At 41.3% G+C, this 24283-nt stretch overlaps 1 long non-coding RNA gene across 1 annotated transcript; it reads right to left on the reverse strand.

The window, feature by feature from the left end:
* Window positions 1–2017: 2017 nt before the first annotated feature.
* On the reverse strand, window positions 2018–11615 carry LOC129170028 (uncharacterized). Its single transcript, XR_008566519.1, has 3 exons — window positions 11476–11615; window positions 8674–9001; window positions 2018–6006 (listed from the first exon to the last, which is right to left on the reverse strand). It is a non-coding gene; the product is annotated as an uncharacterized LOC129170028 (long non-coding RNA).
* Between the last annotated feature and the right edge of the window lie 12668 nt (window positions 11616–24283).

Raw genomic sequence — 24283 nt, forward strand, 5'->3', positions numbered from 1 at the left:
TTCAAGTCGTTCTGCTCCAATGAATAGCTTGAAATGGTACAAAGGTAAGTGGTGGAGTGCCAGATGTTAAAACAAGGTAAGGGTACCCAAAACTGAAAAATAATGTGTATATCAGAATTATACAAACAGGCCTGTTTCAGGGACCACAAAATGGGCCAACAATTTAAAGGTGTTCTGCAGAAATGGAGGTTGGTCAAGCCTCGGCAGTTTTTGCAACTCATTCCTACAGGTGTACCAAGTTCTGGAGTACTTACTACCTCCTCTGTCTGCATAAAAGCAGTGTTCGGAACACACTGTGGTACTATACCCTCGTGAACATTACTTGACCAGCATTGTACTGGAGAAAGTCATTTGTTGCTACAGAAACGGCAAGAAAAAAGGGAATTAACAATGGAAGAGAGACAGACCATCTTAACACTTTAAAATGTAGGTTTTTCCTCCAGGGGAGTTCAAGTGTTCTAAAACTTTTGACCGGTAGTGTGTTTACGGGGGTTCATTTTGTACATTCTGCCATTTAATTGTTCTTCCTGCTACTATGTGTCAAATGGCTTAGCTAGATGAACAAATAAACATTGTTTGTAGTAAATAAATATACATTTTTGGACAAATAAAGTAAAATTGCATAAATTCTGCGGCACATAATGATGCTTTACTGCTTTAACGATGCCCGTACCTTCTCCAGAACTGATGGGCAAGTAACAATCTAGGCCTGAACAATACGGTGGTGGCCCTGATTGACCACCTTGAGACCAGTGTCCCCTTCTGGTGGAAATGTCTCCGTGTTTTCTTGAATTCACTCGTGTTTCTCACCTTCTTTAACAAAATGGAGGCGCTTGTAAGTTTCTTTGGCTCCATTTTGGGTTATTTTGCTGCCGTGATCAAAAGAGAAGCAGAGACTTGAGATGAATTCCAGAAATAACTCATGGCAAACCTCGAAGGTTTCCTGTTCACATTTTTGGGTTTGAACGGATTCATTGGCTTTACATCATTTCTTACGGGAAAAAATGATTCAGTGAGAATAAGTTTCAGTTTGAGTCAGACTTTCTGGAACGGATTCATGACGCAAACCAAGATTCCACTGTATAGTTAAATATATAACAATAAAATACTGTATGTGACTAACGGGTAATCATCATGATATCACAGATATTTTAGCATTTATCTTGAACCAGGATGGTCTGTCAAGTGCTGTCTGCATACTGGAGGAGGTGAAGAGCCTGGATCAGACTTTTCTATTGTTCAGTCATACTTCCCCTGCAGAGACACTGTCGGCATTCTGCTGTCACAGCAATTATGTTTCCACCTTTCACAGCCTTACTGCAACCCAAACAAGACATTGACACTGGTCTTTTGTTTTTTTAGGCTTTTTAAAAAAAGTTGTTTGTGTTATAAAGTTTTGCAGAAAAGCAGCAGTTGCATATTATCAACCGAAAAAGGATTTTTTAATTTGGTGGTGATTCATATTTACATAACAGAATGTTGACTGAATGGCTGGATCCTTACATGATAAATAGGATGCCCAAAATATTTAATTGCAACTCTCCTTCCTTGAAATGAATTTTGTGTCGTACAGGTACAAGGTCATGCTTGCTAATTCAAGACTGACAAAAGTGAAAATGTATTTTTCAAACGCGCTATAAATAGGGGTGTCACGAGGCATGAGATCTTGCGAGATTAAAATGTGACAAGAGTGCTCGTTTAGAAAAAAAACTGTCTTGCAATAATAAATTTCCTTATTTCCTTATCTCTCACCTCCAAACACACAGGAAGAGGGTTCACTCATTGGTTCAGTCACCTAGGCTCTTTATATGTGTCATAAACAGTCATGGAAAAAATGATCAGATCGCCCTTGTTTCTTCAGTTTCTTGTTCATGTTAATGCCTGATACAACTAAAAGTACCTTTGTTTGGACAAATATAACAATGACAACAAAAATAGCTCATAAGAGTTTATTTTTTTGGCAGTACAATGCTATAGCTATTCACGTAAAAACTTCAGTGATTTTGGTTATCATCAAGGAAACCATGGAAGTTGCTAGATATCGGCTCTTAAATTAAACTCTTATGAGTTATATTTGTTATCATCATTACATTTCTCCAAAGAAATGTAGCTTTAGTTGTACTTTAAACTGTACATTCACTGCATAGTAGCCTAGTGGTTAGCATGTTGGCCACACGGTCAGGACTCTGATGTTTGCATGTTCTCCATGTTTCTTGTTTCCTAGTTTAGGAGGACGGTTTTCTTGGCGACAGCTCGGGCTTTAAACAGTGTATAGTGTGCAGCCTAATATATGTGACAGGTGAGCCGTGACTTGTGTCCAAAACTGTACAACTTAACAGGTGTACAGTGCCAGAAAGCATGCATGTAATTGCCTGTGGTGTGCAGTGAGCAATAAGTGCATTGATCTGATGTTGTGACACCCATTTTATATCATCTTTCACCCGTGTAGTGCATTCTGTGGATAATCTTGAATTGGATGAGCTGTAAATTTGGCTTTTTGCCAAAGTCTGTATCCTTGAAAGTAACTTATCTATGTTCAAAAATTCCTCTATGATGATTGTTTTGTTTTGGGAGTTAGGTATGTTGTTAATTTGGGGTAGCATGGTTGATTTAAGCTGTAAATACTGGAGATACTGACTTACAAATGTGGAACTTCTGGGTTAATTCTTGAAAAGGGATGATTTTAGAGTTTTGGACAATATATTACGACAGTCTTTAAGGTACAGTGCCGTGAGACTTCTGCCTGCCCAGTTTAGGTGGAATCACAATTGTTAATAATTTTCCAAATAGAACTGTCCTATCTAGTCTTTCAGCATGGACTGATAAAGGCTGCTTGGATGAGAGGCCAACTGTCTTCTAAGACAACCTGCACAGTCCAGTTGCAATCGATTCATTGCCCTGAGAATACCCACTCAGATACATCATTCAAGGTAATACATTCATGTCATGATTATATGTACAGCGGGGGTCGCCAACCCATCGATTGCAATTAATTAGTCAATCTTTGGGACTTTGCCAGTGTAAAAATACATGCATTATCACATCAGTGCCCTCCCCTGCTGGAGAGTGACCATATCAACAGGCATGCATTTTGACCCCCGAACATGCCCGCACGATTCCCTACTCTCCAGGCACGCATCCTGCCAAACCTGCCCTGAGCCCAGTCCCCGAGGTGCCAGCGCACACCACGTGCTCATCCACATGTCTGACCTCCACGGGTCGTTAAGGCCGACTGTTGTAACACATCCACCAGCTCCAGCAGCAACAAAATCCCCCCTCTCTCCCCTCAACCACCGTGGCTCGCTGTAGTTGTGTTCTGCTCGCAGATGAACCCAAAGAGCCACAGAAGCAGAGGCACGATGCAAAAAACAAAACTGAGCACAATAAACTAAAATAAATGGTAAAAATAGAGTAAAAGACGCAATGAGAAAATGTTGACACAAACCAATATTAATGCAAAGCTTTGTCTTTAGATATGTATCACTTAAAAAAAAACTTTCTACAAAATAAAAAAAAAAAAATCTGTAAGGCCATCTCTTGCCATTTTGCGGCTCAAATTTTGCGGCTTCACTCTATCACGGGTTTTCAAAAATATATTAATTAATAAATCATGCTGTTTTGTAGTGGAATGAGGCCTATTATTAGTCAAAACATGCATATTTAATCTAATGTTCCATATTTTTTTTGCCTGATTTAATCATTTTCAAGCATAAAAATGGTTAAAAATGAACTAAAATACAAATATAAGGCATGCAAAAGACGCATTCAAAGTAGTAGTATTCTACACTGGTCACTAGGTGTCAGCAATGTCATTAATCGCCGGAACAACAGGCTGTTATTGCAGGTTTGGATTATCTCACAACAGGCACAACTATCAATCCCATTCACTCATCTCGTCTAGGGAAAACATTTTGTCATGTTCCGCAGGACAGGAGTGAGCACTTCCTCTCCTGCGCTCTTATTTTAGTGTGCCGCACGTGCTGCTGGGGGGAGGCTGCAGCCGCTTCACCCCGGTGTTATTGTGCACAGCTGGCCGCAATCGCAATTAGTGGGGTTTAAAAGGTGCGGCGCTGGTTCATTGTTTCTTTGCTCGTTGCCGGTGCTGTTACGTGAACATTCCTACGCCCTGTTTATTATTCCCGTGCATATTTTTCACAGAGCCTTTTTCCACCCCTGTTGCCTTTTGTTGTTATATCCTGCACAAGTACTGCACCTGCTTTATTAAAGTATTTTTATTTTCCACCACCGACGCCTGTCTCTGCATGCTGGGGGTCAAGCACTCGACAGCTCCGCGTTTCCTGACACATTTATAGCAACACACATGAGCATGAGTCTTTTTTATGTCTTAAATGACTTCTTTCCTGTTATGTCTACTATATTGGGTAATACGAGTGTAAGGGTGACTGTAGGGGTGTTAGTTTATGTCTAGAGCAGTGATCCCCAAACCCCGGGTCATTTGGTACCGGCCGCGCAGAAAGAAAAAATAATTTCCATTATTTCCTTTTTTCATGTTTTATTTTGAAAAGTGGCCGGATACATCCGCCTCACTTGACGCATGTCCATTGTGTGTATACTAACTGTATCTCATGCCGTACAGATAGACTACTACTGTATTTTTACCATTTTTCTTTCACCTCATATTTGGTCTCAAATGCTGATACTATGTGGGAATGCATAAAGGTAAGTTTTGATGACTTATTGAGTGCTAATGTGCACATTTGTCTCAAGTTAATTCATGCTAGCGCACTGCCTTTTACCACACAGGTCAAACAGCGATGTAATAATCTTTCTGGAAAAACTTGGCTGGAACTTGAACTGGTGGATGGTGGGTCGGCATTCATTTTGTGCTTTTAATTTTATGTTATTTATGTCTTAGTTTTACACAATACATAATAAATAAGATAAATTAGATCGCTATAATGTACAAATCCCCCCCCCCGGTACGCGGGAGATTTGTGGGTCAAAAAAGGTTGGGGACCACTGGTATAGAGGGCTCTAACAATGTTAAAAAAAAAACATATTTAGAAGGTAGAAGGTTGTAAACAGGTTTTTGGATGTCCTAACTACAAAAATATTTTATTTAAAAATAAGAAATCCTACTTTGCGGAAATTCACTTATCACGATCAGGTCTGGAACCAATTAATTGTGATAAACGAGGGATTGCTGTAAGTATCACAGTGGGTGGGGGAAGTGGGGGGAGGGTTCTCAAGACCAAGGATCTTGGGCTCAAAAAGGTTGATGATCGCTGTTTTAAGGGATACTTTTAATGCTTAATATTCATAACAAATATCGACACAATTGTATATGTGTACAACACATGTCTATATAACTATACTATAATATCCTCTGTACAAGAAAGACCACAGTCCATGTCTTCCTTTGCTTCATTACGCAGGACTTCCTGCATATCGGTGGGGCTGTCCCAGGGGTTTTTACCTACTAAATGAATGTAGATAAGATAAAAACAGAAACGGTGAAGAATTTTTAAAAGCAAAGTCGAGCAGTTTTAAGTTGTATAGCTTGTCAGTCATGCAGTATTTAGGGTACATTTGCGATACGTCCTATCTACCATCTTCCACTTCCACTCAGGTCAGAGAAATGAGTGTTCAAAAAGAATGACCTTTGAGTGGCTCGAGAGGCTCGAGAGCCTGGAGGGCCGATAAGCTCCAATACGAGAGTACACATCTACTTCTGAGCAAGCTCCCCATGACAGGTGGGGGCTTGGTGGAGTGGTGTGGATCACAGGCAGAGGAAGAGTCTGGAGAGAAGGTGTCTTCGGAAGTGAAGGTGCTGGTGGATAGGCAGGTGCTGGGGGGAGTGTACGAGCTACTGGTGGGGCCGGCGCTGCGGCTGTGGCAACAGTTTGGACAGGTGGTGAAGAATCAGGAAGTCTGTCATTTTGAGCTGGCAGCTTCTCGTAGGACGAAGGATGTTTGAGTGTGTAGGTGGCGGTGTGGTAGAAGCTATGGTACTCCAGAGCATGCCTCGCACTCACCATCCTCAACCTGTGGAAGAAAAAACAAAGTACAGCTATTCATACTATAGTATAGTAGTGTACAGACTCACCAAACACAACATAAGGAACCCCTGCAGAGTCTAAAGTGACGCAGTATCAGACTGAGGTATATTGTGTCTATCCTGTCACTATTATGGTAATCATGAGCCTACAGATAGACTTTTATACAGTAATGGGTCAAATTTTACAATAGTACTACAATATTACATTACAAAAATACAGTACTGAGAAACTAATGAAGAACTAATGAGGAACTAATGACTAAGACACGTAGATTTAGAGCAGTTCGTAACGGATTATGAAGAACTAATGAGTAATGAGTAGTGGTTAGGGTTAGGGTTAGGTAGGTTCGTTCCTCATTAACTACTGTACTTGTGTGCACCTTATTGTAAAGTTTTAACCCAATAATGTTTTTGTTATGTATCGCATATTTCAGTCCAAAGTGCATCTTGCAGTTCCGAGTTCCTGTTCTTCATTCAAGAGAGATTCAAGAGAGTTTTATTGTCATGTGCATAGTAAAACAGCAGTTATACCATGCAATGAAAATCTTATTCTGTTCATTCTCCCAAGAAAAGAAAGAAAACAAATGAAAGAATAAGAACATAAGAAACATAAACACATAAACATAAATACCAATAAATTAAGCAACAACAACAGAAGAGACATTAATACAAGTAAATAATACAAATAAATAAATAAATAAATAAATAAATAAATAAAGTGCTATGAGTGTGTGCGTGTGTTGCGTGCGGCGTGTGCGAGTGCTTCGTTGAGGAGCCTGATGGCCTGTGGGTAAAAGCTGTTAGCCAGCCTTGTGGTCCTGGACGTCAAACTCCTGTAGCGTCTGCCTGACGGTAGGAGTGTGAATAATGAGTGTTGTGGATGTGTGCTGTCCTTGATGAGGTTGTGTGTTCTGCGTAGGACTCTAGATTTATAAATGTCTTGCAGTGAGGGGAGGGCTGCCCCAACAATGTTCTGTGAGGTCTTGATCACCCGCTGGAGTGCCTTCCTATCACGTATTGTACAGTTACCGTACCAAACAGTGATGGAGGCGGTAAGGACACTTTCGATAGTGCATCTGTAGAAGCAACTCAGGATTGTGGTGGGCATGCCAAATTTCCTCAGTCTTCTCAGGAAGTACAGTCTCCTTTGGGACTTCTTCATAATTTGTTGGGTGTTGTGAGACCAGGTGAGGTCCTCGCTGATGTGTGTGCCAAGGAACTTGAAGGTTTTCACCCTCTCCACCTCAGTCTCATCAATAAACAGGGGTCTATGCGGCTCCTTTTCCCTTGTTCTTGGGTCAATGATCATCTCTTTAGTCTTATCTGTATTGAGAAGGAGATTGTTATCACGACACCAAGCTATGAGGTCCGCCACCTCTCTTCTGTATGATGTTTCAACACCACCAGTGATCAGGCCGATGACTGTAGTGTCATCCGCAAATTTAATGATGCTGGTGTTGTTCTGGGAGGCCACGCAATCGTAGGTGAAGAGCGTGTAGAGGAGTGGACTTAGCACACACCCCTGTGGGGTCCCAGTGCTCACAATTCTTGAGCTGGATGTGCGATTGTGGACTCTGACTGACTGGGGGCTGCCTGTGAGAAAGTTAAACACCCAGTTACAGAGGGAGGGAGACAGGCCAAGTGTGAGGAGCTTATTTGTGAGTTTGTGGGGGCTGACTGTATTAAAAGCAGAGCTATAGTCTATAAATAGCATTCTGACGTATGTGTCCTGGCCCTGTAGGTGAGAAAGGGCTGTGTGGATGGCAGTGTTGACTGCATCATCCGTGGACCGGTTCTGGCGATATGCAAACTGTAGAGGGTCCACAGTTTCCGCCGGGATGCTCTTTTTGATGTGGGTCATGACTATTCTTTCAAAGCACTTCATAACAATAGGAGTGAGTGCTATAGGGCGATAGTCAGTCAAGCAGGTCACGTTGCTCTTCTTGGGTACGGGCACTATGGTGGTGGACTTAAAGCAGGTCGGTACAGATGCTTGTGCAAGCGACAGGTTAAATATGTCAGCAAGCACATCAGCTAGCTCTGATGAGCAAACCCGAAGTGCACGTCCTGAGATGTTGTCTGGCCCTGCTGCTTTTCGTGGGTTTGTTTTGTTTAGAACCCTGCGCACATCAGCTGATGTCACCATGAGAGGTGAGTCCTGTGTGCTCCCCAGGTTCAGCCACCCTCTCTGCTCATCAGGAGTTTGGGTGTCGAAGCGGGCATAGAACTCGTTCAGCTCATCTGGAAGTGTGGTTTGGCTGGACGTGGCTACGCTACTCTGCTGTCGATAGTCTGTGATGTGCTGGAGCCCCGCCCACATTGGCCGAGGGTCTGAGGTGGAATAGTAGCCCTCCAGCTTCTGTCTGTACTGTCTTTTGGCCTCCCGTATGGACCTCCTCAGGTCATATCTGGCCTTTTTGTAGTCATCAGCGGTGCCCATGACAAATGCAGTCGAACGAGCACGTAGCTTAGCCCTTACATCACAGTTCATCCACTGTTTTTGGTTAGGGTATTTTCTGTAATACTTGGTGGTGGTAACAGTCTCTATGCATGTGCTAATGTAGCCGGTAACAGCAGAAGCATATTCATCCAAATCAACAGTACAATCTTCCCTCCCCGCTGCAGTTTTAAACACATCCCAGTTTCATACACACCTGTGCCGTGTTTGTAAGAGTCTGTAGAGGAGCAGGAGGATGACAGCTCCAGCAAGCGTCACCAAACCAATCGCCACCCTGGGATCCAAGCTCCAGCATGATTTTCCAGTTACTTCGGATGAGCTGCAAGGCCTAGGAGCCTGTGGCGTTTGCATGGGTCCATCCATCTCTTTTTTATGGCCTCAGCCAGGACTGTCTGGATGCTGTAAGCGCAGCTGTCTCAGAATGGGTTGGGATCTGGACAGAAATGCTGCTGGTGAGCTCAGGGCCAACCTGCATCACTGCCGGGCTTGATCAACAGATTCGAGGGGCAAACATCTTGAGGAGACTGTAAAAATGTCAAATTAAAGTTTTACAAAATTACGCCAATGGCTATAACATACTGTATAATACAAATAAGTAACGGAGCAGCAACACATATACAGCAAGTTCATCCCACTTATGGATGTTTTAAGATCTGTGTTTTCTTAAGAACAATCCACAGTTTTTTACACACATTTTAATGTGTCATTATTGAGCAAAATCATTGTCTAGTTGTGTACGAGTAAAATGCCATTACAGATGGTCCCTGGTTTATGATCTCCTTTGTTCGACATTCCGTGGTTATGAAGCGCTAGAGCATAATTTTGGTCCGTAAATGCGAGACTCGCTCGAGAACAAGTTAAAGCACGTGCCATGCGCAGCTCTGGAGTGCAGTGTGTGCATCGTGCTGGGTGGAAGACACACTGAGACAGAATAACATTGCTTATTAGATAACTCTTTACACTTCATTATGTCTCCCAAATGGCAGTGAGCCAAAGAAAAGGAAAGCCATCACCATGAAAGTGAAAATTAACATCATAAAATGGTCTGAAAAGGGAGACACGCCCACCAGTATTGGCCGCTCTTTCGGTCTCTACTGCTTAACCGTTACGACCATCATTAAAGATAAAGATTATTGAATGCTCATGAATGCTGGAGGGGTAATTCATCCATTCATCGATTTTCTATGCCGCTTATCCCCACTAGGTTGCAGGGGTATGCTGTAGCCTATCCCAGCTGACTAGCGACGAGCGAGAGATGGGGTACACCCTGGACTGGTCGCCAGCCAATCGCAGGGTGTTCTCGTACAGTTAAACTTGGTTTTCGTACACCCCAGTTTTCGTATGAATTTTCTCCAAATATTGCATGTAGCAAACTAGTCAGGTTGCCCTTTATTGTAGTGTTAAGCAAAACCAAATGCCCACTCGCCATGCGGCTAAAGAAAGAAGTGCCAGCAGTTTAACAAAGAAGGTGAGAAATAAATTCAATAAATTCTGTGCACTTGTCATCATTCATGACTACGTCCTTCCTGTGTTCTGCGTACAGTGTGAGTGACTTAGGAGTGAATATGGGTAGAATTTAGGTATAAGTTACGGTTTACACTAAAATCTGATTTATATCACAGTCTCAAAACGGAACTCAACCTGTATACTCAACCTGATCTTTGAAACGGGGGAAGCTCTTTAGGGTCTTTCATACATTTAATATGATTTTAGAAAGACGGTCTGGTGCCATCGCGGCTGGGCTGTGCTAACCAGCAAGCTACTCGTCCTGCAAGGGTGATATGATTTAATGGACCGACAAACAAACAAAACTCCATAACACTGGGAGTATGTTGTTACTTACAATGTAGTATGTACAGAGTGAGAACATACATAGAACTGAATCACTGTGAAAAAATACACTCCGGAAAAGAGACTTCGCGTCTGCTCTGACCGCTGTCTCCTCTCAAATCTGTGTGACTGCGTCGCATGTGGAAAAGGGGGGAAAAAAAACCTCTGCTCACTCATCTGACTGCTGTCAGTCAAAATCACCGTGCTGCTCCATTGGCAACCAGTGAAGCTCAGCTTCCCTGGATGTGACGTTTTCTCAGTTTATCCAATCAGGGTCTCACTTTCTCGCTGTGAGCTTCCATGTGCTGAAGCTAGAGCTTCAATGGAGATTTACCATAGCCTCCGTGCTATGCAGTGAACAAACTCAAGCACATTGTAGTGCACTTTTATTGCAGTTGTAAGTCTGCAACAATGCATTGTTGACCAATTACTTAATTAAATTTAAAGGGGAAGTTCAGCTTCTCTAGTCAAATGAGTAATTACCATTGCTGTATATTGTCATCATGAACTCCTTCCACACTGAGATTCCACTAAATTGGTGTGTTTACTGAACCCAACATAGTGGAATATTCCCAAATGTGAATGTGTGCATATTCACTTACCAGTGTGGCTTCCTGATGTGTACAATACGTGTCGGACAGAAACTACAGCTTTCAATAAAAACAAAATAGGGGAAAGTGACTTTCGGGTGTTTATCATCATATGCCAGTCCCACCAAGGTGGAAGAGCTTTTCACAACACTGCCATTTAGCTTGTGATACTACGACGGTGGTTGAATTTGGCCAACTAGTCCGTGTTGGTGCAACCCGAACATGCCTGGCATTGATCTACTTATCATGATTTTAATTTACCAATATATTCTTACTTTTTTCTTAAGTCTGATATGATGGGGGTTGCTTCAGAAACGTCCAAGTTGGCTTCATGAAACTTTCTTAACCAGCTACATTTTTCTGAAAATCCATTTCCTCGAGCAGGTATGGACCAATTGGTCCTAACTCGCATACTGATCATGCCTTTATAAAAACATTGTGTGCATATAAATAACGTCTCTCATGTAAAAAAAAAAAAAAAAAGCATGCCTTTGAAGCAGTTAATCAGATCCGATTAGAATTTTAAAGGGACAAACAACTACTACTTGCTCAAGTTTGTCGAAAAAAATATCACTTACCTCATTCAAATTGTGAGAAAATGGTTCAAAACCTGACCACCGCCAGGGCACATGTGGCTGATTAGCTTCCTAAGACTAAGTGCAGAATTCCAAGCACGTACAACTGGAGGGAAGCTGGTAAAAACAACAGGAAGCAGTGCACTTCCTGAACAGAGCACAGAGAGGACTTCCTATCACTATGGTTACAGGAAATTAGTCAAGGATGTCTTTTTTTTCCAAGGACTCCTCTGAAGATTAGTGCATCTCTGAATGATGTAGACAAGTGCTTCCCAAACTTTGCACAGCCATGTACCCCGCACTCCTGCAAGCTTAAAAAAACATAAACCACACAATTAAACATCTTTGATATATCATTTTTATATATCATATATTATGACATTATGTATTCACGTACCCCCTACGGCAATCTACGCCACTTTGGTTCCTAAACTTTAAAGTCGTGTACCCCTTTAGACATCCGACCTGAAGCCATGTACCCCCTCCTCCTGCACACTTAAAAAAACATAAACCTTTCTATCGTAATTAACTTGGAATTAACTTGAACATAATTCATTGGTTAATTAATTGTATTCTTCCCGGTCAAAAATGTGTATTTTACATGGTTTCACGTGAGCATCGATAAATAGATAATAGATCCTTCTATATCTCTTTTATTCCAGTTCCTTCCGTTTCAATAGCTTGAATTTGAGCTTTGCTTTTTTTGTCCACTCACAATGGCTACTGTTTAAGTCTGCATATTAATTTGATACCAAATCGAAGGGAGAAGTTTAACTATCATGTTGAAGCAGTGTCCGAAGCAGTAAAATTACATTCAGCCAACGATAATGCTTCATTTGCAGAGGAATCCCCACTCACAGGGCCGGGGTTTTCACCACAGGCGGGGATTGCAAGACAAATATAAACGCAATCTTCAAGATTAAACACTCTTAATGCACAAAATAACCATCCAACGTACTTATTTGTTGATACGATGCACGCAGAGAATGAACAACTCATGTTCTGTCTCCTTTCTGCTCCGTTCTCCTTGCGCCGTGAGGCGTTCGGGCGCACTCGTAATGTAATTGTGATTGTTAGGCGCTAATTGCTTTTCATTTTATTCACATACCCCCTATGATAATTGGTGTACCCCTGGGGGTACGCGTGCCCCACTTTGGGAAGCTAGGGTGTAGACTGAACCAACATAGTGGTAAATAAAAACCTTGACAAATGTTATTGCGTTATCATTACACCTCATCTATTCTGAAAGAGCAGTGGCTTGATTGCCTCTGCAGGTGCTGATAAAAGTCAACAGCTTGATGTTCAAAGCCACATACACACAGTTTGACATTTGTGGTGCTGCTTTATCTGGAACAAAGACCAAACTAAACAAAAGCTCTTTCAAGGTGAAAGTAAACCTCTGCTTCAGTGCCACCAATTGCCGCGGCAATGTTGGTGTAGGTCAACAGATGCTGACAGATGGTGCCGCTGTGAAAAGTTTGCTATTATCTGATTGAGCCAGTATTCAGGGAACATATAAATGACACATTAGCCCAAAAAAAGGCTTGCTTCAATGTAAGTCCTGTTGTCATTCAGCGGTGTAATAAGTTTTGATTTCAAGCCAAGCCTAAAGGGAACAACTCTTAGCTCGCACTCAATATCTCTGGCTGGAACCCTCACAATCCTCTCATATCGAAGAGGGTAATATTAAAAGATCTGTTATCACAAGCCCAATTGTGGTTGAGGGGAGAGGTGATCCGCCCAGACAACCTGGCACAAAATGGAACAAGGAGCTAGGCTCCAGCCTAAAATCACATACAATAAAAGATAGGAGTGTCATTTTCATTCTTGCAAGTTTTAACTATCTATTTATATCATGTTTAATGATAGCTGTTGAGCCCCTAAAGAAACGAGGATATGTAAAAGTGGGGAAATAATCCCCAATGTCTTTGTATGTTTACCCCCTTCAAAGATAGGAGTCCATCATTTTTATGGTGGTGTAAAGGCTATTTGTTCTTTGTAGCCTTTCTTCCTAGTTCTTTGGGCTCAGAGAAGTAATGCATTATCACACAATTTCAAAGGTTTTCAAATTGTATTAAAAAGCAATATAGTATTTGGTTGCAGCGCGGGACTCTGTTATCAATGAGGAAGATTGAAGAAGAGGAGGCCAGAATGAAAATTCACAGTCCATGTAGCAGTTGCCACGCCCCTGTAGAAAGTGAAAGTTAAGTTTGTGTAGAAGTGAAAGTGAAGCTGGGGTGAGTGAGAACAATGCATCTTTGGGTTTCTCCCGGTGTTTTTCCATCAGTCGTACGTATGTTGTACAACTCTGATTGCGCTACGTGTGTGTGTGTGTGTGTGTGTGTGTGTGTGTGTGGGTGTGTGTGTGTGTGTGTGTGTGTCGTGAAGGCCTCGATGAGAAGCAATTAAACTGACAACACACTGAGCTATTAAACTGAATATAAAAGTGTAATAATGTAATAATGTAAAGTAATAATGATCTAATAGTAGGTTCATTTTAAATAATATTTTTTAGTGACAGACTATCAATTAAAAGTGCAGAAAAATATTAATTAAATAAAGGTTACAAATGAATTTGTCGATTTCATCCGCACATGTAAAGACTGTGAAACACATACGCAACACTGGGCAGGCGGAGGCGCGCAGTGAGGTCTGACTTTTTCATGTCAACTAGCCGGAAGTACTTTCTTCAAGACCAAAAACTGACCATCACTCAACTCACGAGAAGAAGTGGAGGAAAAGTCACAGTTGTTGCGCTATCCTGCTTATTTTGTTGCATTTCTGTGATTTCAGGTTTGAGTTTTCAGGACAAAAAGTGAACCGTAATTTCCGGTGTATAAGACACACCTGGGTTTACGCCTCACCCACTATATTTACCGCACATGTCCACGTAATAAAATGGCATATTGTGGCGTGCACGAGCCCATGAGGACCAATTAGGTCTTTATTTGGAGCCAGTAATGAGCAATGAAAAAACTCACAACAAGCTTGTCACTGGAAATCGCAGGAGGTCATTACTCAATATTAATCTGACTCACGGTGTCATCTTACAAAGAACGCTAAACTCATCACACGGCAACTTAAGACTCAAAAGCTAAGAAATATACAAGTACCAATAAGAGTTTAAAATAAAAAACAGCTATTTTAACTTCTTCCCATAATGCATTTCATCCCAGCAAAGCATTTCTTTCAGCTGCCTCTGTCCACAAGCTGCCGCCAGCCTTTGGCTCTTCTGGCGCCCTCTGGTGGACAGAGGCAGCTGAATGAATGACACCGATGACACCGTGAGTCAGACTATTATGTTATGTTGGGTAACGAATGACCTCCTGCAATTTTCATTGGGTTAACAAGCTCGTTGTGAGTTCACTTATAGCTCGTGATTGGCTTCTGCCAAAGAAAGAGCTACCGCTGTCGCACCGCTGTATAAGCTGCGGGGTTCAAAGTTGAAGAGAAAATTGCGTTTTTACAACAGAAATTACGGTACATTCGTGTGCACACTAAGGGCGTGGCATTACATTCATGTGCTCTTCTAGCAAAAACAAATCTTGTGCAAAGTAATTAATCAGAACGACTCCGAGTAATTATTTAATGGGATCGCGCCTCTTCCAAGTAATTAATGACAGCAGCAACTGCAAAATAAATAAAGTGCCCTCCAGAAGTACTGAAATGGTGATCGGCAGTTCCTTTATTTTAAAGATGAACATGGGACCAGACCCATTTTTCATATGAGCAAAAGTATTGGAACATGTGACTCTCCTATTACATTGATTATTCAATCAATAAATAGACTGAATGTCTACGCTCAGCTTCTGATTGGTTAGGATAGGTTTTACCTGTGGTGACTGAGTGGTCAGCATGTTGGTCACACAGTCACAAGATCGACTTGGGCATCTCTGTGTGGAGTTGGCATGTTGTCTCCGTGTGTGTGTGGGTTTTCTCCGGGTACTCCGGGTACATTCTAAACACTGCATGTTAGGTTAACTCAAAATTGTCCATAGGTGTAAATGTGAGCGTGAATGATTGTTTGTCTATATGTTCCCTGAGATTGGCTGGAGACCAGTCTAGGGTGTACCCCGCTTCTCGCTCGAAGTCAGCTGGGATAGGCTCCAGCTCCTAATGAGGATAAGCGGCATAGAAAAAGGATGGATGGATAGAGGTTTTTGCCTGTGCGGACTGCATTTAGAGGTGAAAACAACATGAAAACCAGAGCTGAGTCTCAATCTGAGAGAAAATGGAAAATGAATGACAACCATTGCACAAAAATCAGTCGTAGCCAGCACTACCATTGGGAATGTCCCGAAGAAGAACAAATAAACACTGGTGTACAAAGTTACAGACACTGAACAGGTAGACAAAAATATCAGCAGATGATGACACAAATATTGTGAGAGCTGGAAACTGTTGGTGACCTCAGCAACAACCTGCATATGGCAGGGGTGAAGGTATCACTCTCTACTGTTCATAGAAGACTTCATGAACAAAAGTAGAATGGCAACACCAGAAGATACAAACCACTCATTAGCAAGAAGAAATTAGGAAGGTCGGGCGGGAATTTGCCAATTCAGTGATCTGTATTCCTCATTCTGCTAGTTCAGACATACAATGGGTAAGGCTGGAATACTCCTGTTGTGTACTTTATTTGTTGGGAATGCCACTGGACTGTACATAATTTGAGAGGCGACAGAGTACAAAGTCTTCTAGGTTTTCTGACAGAAGGTCTTTGAACCGGCCATTCTCCTCCCTAAGCCTTGTCCTTATGAATTAACAGCCATAAAGACCGTAACCACAAAATGTCAGACTGCAGTACATTTTTCCACTAGTACTGTTTTAGTCCTTCTAAACACTGTAAACGTTTTATGTTGTGCATGCAACCAGTTTCATGCTTGTCATTATATTAAATTAGTACAATTGCGTATTTAATGGTAATGATGAATATCAACCATAGATTCACTCAGTCGGTGGTGAAAACATAGAAGGTGATGACGGTAATGATAATATTATTAAGTGATGCAGGAATCATTTGTATCCATACAAGCAGGTGCTGGGAACCAAACACAGAAATGCCGAATGTGGCAGAAAACATTGTAAAGTAATACAAAAATGATGGTCATTATGAGAACGCAAATGATAATGAAGTTATGAATTCGCATGGCGATAAAGATGCATGAAAGCTGATGGCAACGACCTGCCGTGGAATGATGCCTGGAAGATGGTGCGTTACAAAAGGCACCAGAGACAATTATCTAGGTAATGAGCCCAGATATGTAAAGCTATTCATGAGCTCTAAATATGAGGAGCAAATGTGATCTTTTCATATGTGGAGTGCGGCGCTGCCACTCTGGTAGGCTAACGGAGACAGCTGATGTCTGACTTCATCATTCTGTAAAGAGAATGCAAAGGATTAGTTAAGTGCCCTCTTACTGTCCATATACCATTTACCTCCACTGTCAAGTACTACACTGCAATTACTGTCAAATTTGAAAGGATGATTAACTGCTTTTGTGCTTTAAGAAAGTTAGAAAGGTCATAATAGAAGTTTATTGAACATCTAACTATGATAACTGTAGTAAAGAACACTGTAATAAAGAGAGTAGAGACAGAGATTTGATCAGTTGGGGAATAGTCATGTATTTTTACTAAAATTTTTAAGTGGACGGGAGACTCAAAGTTGTGAAGTCTTCTTTCAAATCTAATTTCATATTGAGCAGGCTGTCCAGTGAAATCGTGCAACAATACAGTGGTGTGAAAAAGTGATTGCCCCCTAAACCTAATAACTGGTGGGGCCACCCTTAGCAGCAACAACTGCAATCAAGTGTTTGCGATAACTTGCCAAGAGTTTCTTACAGTGCTGTGGAAGAATTTTGGCTCACTCATTTTTGTAGAATTGCTATAATTCAGCCACATTGGAGGGTTTTCCAGCAGTCAGGACTAGGCTGCTCCAAAGTCTTCATTTTGTTTTTCTTCAGCCATTCAGAGGTGGACATGCTGGTGTGTTTTGAATCATTGTGTTGCTGCAGAAAACAAGTCCTTTTAGCTTCAGGTCACAAACAGATGGCCGCATATTCTCCAGGATTTTTTGTTAGACAGCAGAAAACATGGTTCCATTTATCACAGCAAGTCTTCCAGGTCCTGAAGCAGCAAAACAGGCCCAGACCATCACACTACAACCACCATATTTTACTGTTGGTATGACGTTCTTTTCTGAAATGCGGCATTACTTTTATGCCAGATGTAATGGGGCACACACCTTCCAAAAAGTTCAACTTTTGTCTCGTCAGACCACAGAGTATTTTCCCAAAGGTTGGGGATCTTCAAGATGGTTTCTGGCAAAATTGAGTTGAGCCTTAATGTTCTTTTTGTTCACCAGTGGTTTTCGTCTTGGAACTCCACCATGCAGGCCGTTTTTGCCCAGTGTTTGTCTTATGGTGGAGTCATGAACACTGACCTTAATTGAGGCAAGTCAAGCCTGCAGTTGTTTTTATGTTGTTGTGGGCTCTTTTGTGACCTCTTAGATGAGTCGTCACCGTGGTCTTGGGGTAATTTTGGTTAGCTGGCCACTCCTGGGAAGGTTCACCACTGCTCCATGCTTTCGCCATTTGTGGATAATGGCTCTCACTGTGGTTTGCTGGAGTCTCAAAGTTTTAGAAATGACTTTATACCCTTTTCCAGACTGATAGACCTCAATTGATCTCAGTTATGTATTAATGGGGTGGGGGGCAAACACTTACACAGGGCGATGTAGGTTTGGATAATAATAAATAAAAATAATAATAAGTTAAATTTAAGTTAAATTTAATAACTGCATTTTGAGTTCAGCTGTGTTGTGATTGACTAATATTTAAATTTCTTTGATGATCTGAACAATTTTAGTGTGACAAACATGCAAAAAAAAAAATGAAATCAGGTAGGGGGCAAACACTTTTTCACACTCCTGTAGGTATCTTTGTCGCTCAACTTCACATAGCTGACTTCAAGTTGTGCCTCTTCTGACAACACACTCAATTAACAGCACATCTGTTACTTGATCTGTGAGTCTGGACCGCAGATGCAGAGGCGTGAGGTTGAAAAACAGTCATAGCCTCTTTAATGAGAGTCACACAAAGTACAACAAAGCCAACAAAGCAGCTGAACTTTGTCGTGAGGTGGCAAAAGGCACCATCAAAATTATCGTTTTAAAACAAAGAAGACACAACTATTAAATGTCCAAAAAGCAGAAGTTCAAGTGAGAACATCCTCCAAGCATAGAAGAAAGAACTGGCATCTCCCATCTCCCGGTACCTCAGTAGTAGTAGAAGCCAGACAGCCAACCAGCAGCATGGGCGCCCAGCTGTCTTTAACTGTGGATCATGTCACAGTCATTCACTGTAACTCAAGGCGCGCCTCAGGGATCAGTCTGAGGATCCTTATTATTCATTATACATCCATGCCATAATATCCACAAGGTATCATACTGTATAATTTCTATCCACCCCATACCATGTCATATTTCTCAGCTTCTTCTCTCCATCACGCTATCACAGAACTCCAACTCGTCTAATAACAGGCCATCGTCAACCACATTTTTAAAAAATGAGTACCTTCAAGGTCCTCATTCACCTATGGATGACGCAGCTCCAGGATAAACTGGAACTGGGGGTTCAATATCTTGCCCAAGGACACTTTGACAAAGTCACAGGGGCGACTGAGGATGTGTACTGAGACTTGGTATCATAATGGCACTAGAGTGGCAAGCTGGTAGTAAACAGACTGAAAAATAAAGTAGCGATCAGTGCCTCATTTTGATGCTAAATGAATGCAGATCCAGCCACCTGCAACAAGTGGTTCAAGGTGATATTGCGCAAGTCTTGTAAGTAATGTACCATGCCAAAAGACCAACACAGACTCTGACCCTCTTTTTCAACTTTATTGCCGACTTCAACACGCCAACAGCAGAGCTCAGTTCCAAAAGTGCACATGCATTCCACTGTCATAACAGCAACGCAACACTTCCTTATTATCCACCAATCACACTCACAAGTTGGGTTGGGCATCAAGCATTGATAGGAACTGGGACTAACATTACGATTCTCCCAGGATTGTACATTTTTTAAATTTTCCATTCCTCATTTCGATGATCGACCAGCCCGCAGACCGGAAAAAATGGTCGCATACCACCAACGCAGAAGAAGTGGCAGGAAGCGACCCATTTCAACCATGGCCAGTGTGCGACGGCGCTCGAAATTGTGTAAGTTGGGCTGAAATTCTGCAAGAAAAGTAGTGCAACATTTGCAGCATCATCATATCATGCAAAAGTGGGTGCACCACTAACATGATTAAAACACCTCCGGATTCACAATTTACAGAGTGCCCTGATTTTGACGCTCTACGCCGGACTTCTTCCAACCAATCAGGTAAGAAAAAAAATAAATTACGTTGATCTTATGCCAACATTGAAGCAGCAAACAAATTATACGAATACGGTGGCCAAGTCTAATATCCAGCTAATGTAAGGCTGTGTACGCTAGCTTCACTGTACTTGTTTGATATTCGGCATGCAGGTTAGTTGGAACTCAGTAACATGGTTAAGTTACACTTGGTCTATTCTGCATCATAAGACACTCTCCAACACATAAACCATTGTTTTTTCATGAGTATTCTGTTCAGCTTGCATGTCACAACATTGCAGAAAATTATTATTTTTTAAATAACAAATTGGTTTTGGACAAAATTTGTAGCTTTCCTTTTGAAGTACTGGTTTGTAAGCATTTTTAAGCATTTCAAAAATAGCAAATTTGTCACAGGTATAGGATAATATATAAACCAAGTCTTTTGGAGCTATTTTTTAAAGAAATGAAGATTCCAGAATCATCAGTTTGAAGGCATACATGCATAAATACAAGTTATTTGGATGTGTCAATACTTTGCCAAGGTCTGGAAGAAGACCTATACTGTCATCCTCAGATGAAAGGAAGTTAGTTCTGATGTTCGGCAACAACCCAGGAACCACCAGATCTGCCATGATAACTGCTGCAGCTCCAGTGCCATGGACTGAGAGGGTGCCGACTAACAAAGACGCCCCACCTTCAAGGAAGTGAGGATATTGTATTAGTTCAACTTTATGCCTACCGTCTAAATGTCGTTTAATTGATGTGAAAAGTGCACAAAGCCTTCCTGTCTTTCTGGTCCAATTGAAAAAAAAATCTGCCACATCTGTGAAGTATACAGTATGTGGTGGGTCGCTGTGTGCACTTCCACCTATATGTCTCCAGCCTTAGGCCTCGCGCTGTCAGATCGACTTTCCACAGCAGACAGCACAAGGTCATCAGATGATGGCCAGTGGCCGGAGGTGCCCCGCAGTGACTCGCTGTCCATATTCATCCTCAGTGAGTTTGCACCATGCACCCATCAGACATTTTGGGACCCTCACTGCTTTTTTGTCTAGTTGTCGGATATCATTTTCACCTTTCGGCATACAATACAGACTCTGCTCTGTGTACAGTTTTACCTCATCTTAATTTTCTGAAGGTTATGGCTAATTTTGTATAACTATTGTCTTAAATTATTTGTACATGATGGTTAATAGCAGAGTCGGGTGCAGAATGTCAGCCATTTAGGACTCCTGATGGCAATCATCGGGTGGCCAGAGCGAGAGTGGAAAGTGGTGCTGCTGTTTAATGTGTCTCGGTATTAAAGGAAAAACACTCACGCACTGACAAGCACCATTATATCACTCCTTTCCTTCTAGTTTTTCATTCACATATTTTCAATGCTCCAAATGATGACGGCAACAGTCTGAGAGCTAGTTACGTGCACGGTAGAAGAATAAATAGTCACGCATCACGAAACAGAGGAAGGACGACGGCATTTTTTGTCATTTTGGGTTAACTTTTTCCCATTCATAATGTCTCCCAACCACGATGCAGACTCTTCTGACGGAGGAAACGTTCAAAGAAAAGTGAAAGCTAAAAGTGAAGTGGTTTGGAGAAAAGCGGGGGAAACACGCAATGGAACAATGTTAACTAGGTCTTGCATTTGCAAGCACATGAAGACACGTGACACATTTTGACCTTCTGTCATTGTTCTCAACACCATAATCCTTCGCCACATCGCGCTTCGAAGTGTCACTCCATCAGAGTTTTGAAAAATATTATTAATTAATAAATCATCACCGTTTAGTGGTAGAACACAGCCTATTATTTGTAAAAACGTATGCACATTTCAGTAAATTAAGCATTTTCAAGCATAAAAATGGCTAAATGAACTAAAATACTAATGTAAGGCATTCAGAAGGTGCATTCAAAGATGTGATGATATGTAGTATTCTATACTGGTCACTAGTTGTCAGTAATGTTACTGTAATGAGACACACAAGCACCAGACTTCATCGCCGGAACAACAGGCTTTAATGCAGGTTTGAATGATCTCAGAACAGGCACAAGGGCTATTTGTTGTGGCCGTAACCCATGCCGAGAGATAAACCTCAACTCTGAACCCCAGATGTAACTTCCTGTCCTCCCCCCACTTATCTCCCCTAGCACCGGAACACACTTACAGCAACACACAGGAGCACAATAACATGAGCACAATAATAATGCATTGCATTACATTGATGAGACTGTACAGAACAAGAAGTAAAAAGCAACAACAAAACAACAAAAAGGACCTCTCCCATTTCTAACATGTGTAAGTCTATATTATTTATGTCTTAAATGGCTTATTTTGTCTTATTATGTCTACTATATTGGGTAATAGAAGTGTAAAGGTGACTATAAGGGTGTTATTTCATGTCTAGAGAGCTCTAATGATATTAAAAAAAAACATATTTAGAAGGTCATAAATGGTTTCTATGCAAAATAAAAATATAGAAATATAAATATATAAAACCAAACTCCCTATAACTGTCATCATATTTTCCAAGCTTAGCTTTGGCCTTTGCATAAGTGGATGAACTTAAATATTCACCCGTTGTGCTATTTAGATCTGCAGTTGGAGTTTTGCACATAGAGCAAACAAAACAATTGCATGTACTACAGTATTAGAGGCTGCATTGCGGGTGATCTACTGTGATTGCTTGCACAATTTTTAACACGTGCAAAAGTGGTGCAGACAGCCCAGAGTGGCCATCCATCCATCCATTTTCTATACCGCTTGTCCGCACTAGGGTCGCGGATGAGCAGAGTGGCCATAAAGGAAAAATGAGGTTTGAAGCCATGAGGTCAGAGGTGTTGGTGGACGATGCGAATAAACACACTGCTGAACTACAGCAGATACATCACATCATAATAATATGATAATATGTTTTACACTACATGGTGTCTAAATATAAGTGTTCAAATGTACAATTAATTGTGTAATAATATTCATGTGATCATGTGGAAAATGTACTTACATCACATTATCGACTTACACATTAGTTAGAGCTGCATATCCAGGTGAAATCCACACTATATTACCCACTATTATGTTTTTTTGCACTATGAATTTGAAGTGATCTGTTCCGTACTTGTATTTTCTTACTTTTCGTATCTCTCCTTTCTTGCCTTTTTGTTTTATTTTTTTTATTATTTTTTAAGTTCATTGTGATATTTTTGCAGCGCTGCTGGAAATGTGAATTTCCTATGGAGATAAATCAACGCAACAGGGGTGCATTGCTCGTTATTACACCGGCACCAACTGGTGTGCTGGAATGATTCCAGACACAAAAAAAAGCAGTGTTGCAAGAAGCTTTTTCATAGGAGATATGGCATGGCTTCTTTTTGACTGACTCCAAATCAGCCCTTCCAGGAGCTTAAAAATGGCGTTGCTGGATAGACGACGATAAGTCTCTACTATTTTTATTTCTGACAGCCCAAAGATGTTGATGACCACTGACCAACCGTGCGTAATGTGCCAGAACAGCTTTGTGAATGGAATTAAGTTTTTTATGCAGGCGAACTTTTAGTAGATCAGGCGCATTGTGTGTCCAGAGAGAAGTGAGTCATTTACCTGGTGCGCCACAGTTTTTGAATGCACAAACTCTAAAGGAAGCGGGAATTATTGACTCAGGGTGTTTGTTTTATTGGCCGGGTTATTGCTATTCATAGGTATGCACTTTTTTAACAATACGCCATAACCGCATTCAACCCCCCTGTCAATCCCCCTGATTGTAATGTCTACATGTATGTATAAGTATGAAATGGTCCTTTGAGCGCACTGTGAAAGAGGCAATTAGTTTCATTCTATGTACTTCCCTCTGGTGTTGCAGCGGCAGTGGCTTTGTCCATAAATGTGATTAATATGAGCTCTCATCTGCATGGTGAGGGTGAATGGCAGGACTGTAAACGTGTGTGGGCTCAGAGAAATTGTGTTAATGGTCAAAATTAACATTTCACTGGGCGGTACATGTTCAGTGCCTTCACTTTAGATCATGAAACCACAGAGAGGGAAGTTGTAACGGTCCCTCTATGACATTCTCAGTCATGAACTGGCATTATGTTGAATTGTACTGTTAGGATTAAAGAAGAGGAAAACACAGAAGACACAGTGGCGATGAGCTAGCTATCATCACAGATTATGTATGGATATCATCTCCTGTGGATACCATAAAGGGCTTCATGTTAAAATTTTATAGACACTGAGGTGTAGGTCATCTTTAATTCATTATTTTTGTGCCCTAGAAACATGGTAATGATAATGGTAATGGTAATGGTTTAATTTATTTGAGTTACATTGGAATACATCACATAGTACAATTCACAGTTCCACATGTCCAAAAGGAGTAGGAAGTAGCAAAGCTTATTTAATCCAACCCCCCATCCACTTTATATCAGTTACAATACATTTGTTCACTTCC

This window comes from Dunckerocampus dactyliophorus, chromosome 17 (assembly GCF_027744805.1).
Source record: "Dunckerocampus dactyliophorus isolate RoL2022-P2 chromosome 17, RoL_Ddac_1.1, whole genome shotgun sequence".
NCBI lineage: Eukaryota > Metazoa > Chordata > Actinopteri > Syngnathiformes > Syngnathidae > Dunckerocampus > Dunckerocampus dactyliophorus.